This window comes from Diceros bicornis, chromosome 23 (assembly GCF_020826845.1).
Source record: "Diceros bicornis minor isolate mBicDic1 chromosome 23, mDicBic1.mat.cur, whole genome shotgun sequence".
NCBI lineage: Eukaryota > Metazoa > Chordata > Mammalia > Perissodactyla > Rhinocerotidae > Diceros > Diceros bicornis.
This window is the reverse complement of record NC_080762.1, coordinates 44,453,649-44,455,214: the sequence shown is the minus strand read 5'-3', so window position 1 is coordinate 44,455,214 and position 1,566 is coordinate 44,453,649.

Sequence of the window (1,566 nt, the reverse complement as noted above, 5' to 3'; positions counted from 1 at the left end):
GGTCCGCGCTGCCCGCGCGCCGGCGTCCCCCGCCTCCAGCGTCCGCCCGTGACAGCGACAGAGACTGGCGCTCCCGCCGCCCGCGAGCCTCTCCCCTTCCCCGGGCTCTTTACTGGGTCCTCCCGCCCGCCCTGCCTGGCCGGGCGTGGGGCCACCCGTCACCGCCAGCTCGGGCTCCTGTCGCCTCGCCCAGCGTGCGCGGTCCCTGCCTCTCCCTCCGCTCTCGCTCTGTCTCTGGCTCCCTCTCGCTCCAGTCCCATTTATGAAGCGCGGTCCCATCACGTGTTAATGAGCCTTTGTCCTGCCCTGGCAGCGGCGGCGGCACAGACCCCGCCGCGGGAACTGCGCGGGGAGGGACCCGCGCACCGCGGCGCCCGTGGCTCCAAACTTTGCTGGCGCGGGTGACCCGCCGCGGCGCCGGCCCCGGGGCCAGAGGGGACGAGCCTCTGCGGCCCACGTCACCTACTTCTCTTCCTCCTTCTCCTCCTCCGCCGCTGCGGTCCCGGGGACCCCCACTGCCATGACCTGGCTCGCCTCCCGGATACCCTCACACCCTGGTCTAGCCAACAAGGGGCTCGTGTCTGCGCCGCCCCCGACCTCGGGGCCATTAATCACGCGCGCCCCGGCACCGCGCAGCGCCAACACCTTGCGCGAGGGTCACGTCTGGGGTAGCGGGCTGAGCCGGAAGGGAAAGGGGAGCAGAAGAGAGAGACCGAGGCTCCCCGGACCCGAGGGTGCGGCCTCGAGCCCCACTCCCCCTACCCTAGGCAGCCCCCGCGGCGGGCAGCAGCAAGCCGGGCCCGGGGGCGGGCGAAGCCTTGGGACCGCCCCGCGCAGCCCCTGAGCTCTTTGCTACCTGGCGGCTGCCGTGCGGCCACCTGTCCGCCCTCGGGGCACCGCCTGGCTTCGCGCTGGGCGCCTTCTCCAGCCCCCGCCGCCCCCGCCCGGCGCGGACCACTCGGGCCCGCCCCACCGCCCGGCCCCAGCTGCAAACAGTTGGGCTCCGTGGGCGGCTGACTCTGAGCCTCCCTGCCCAGCGCGCCCCCTCCCCAGCCGCCTGGGCGCCCCACTCCTCGCACTCTCTCTCTGGAGGAGGACGCCTCCCTCCAGGGCCGGGCGGGGGGTCCGCGGGGTTCAGGGGCAGCCGCCGCAGGCGCCTAGGGATCCGCGGTGCTCCCGGCGGCCGCGGCAGAAATTAGGGGACATGCTCGTTAATTGGTTCCACTATCAGCCGCCGTCTGCCTCCCGTGTGCACGGATCAAACCTTAATTGGTCTTTACATTTATCATGGTGAATTGCGAACCTACAAACAAGCCCCAGACGCCGCTTCAGCAGAAAAGGCGCTCCCCCTCCCCCCGGGGCCGGGCAGGGTTGTGGCGGCGGCGTTCGTGGTGTTTAGACATCTTTATCTCTCGTGAGTTGGGTCGAGGGAGAATTGCTCGGTTTCCACCTGATGGAGCCACGTCACTCCGGCCCCAAGAGCCCCGCCGAAGGCACTTGGTTCGGTTCCCAGCCCTCCTCTCCGTGGTCGTCTCGGCGTTCATTTTATGATACCTCGCCGGGGAT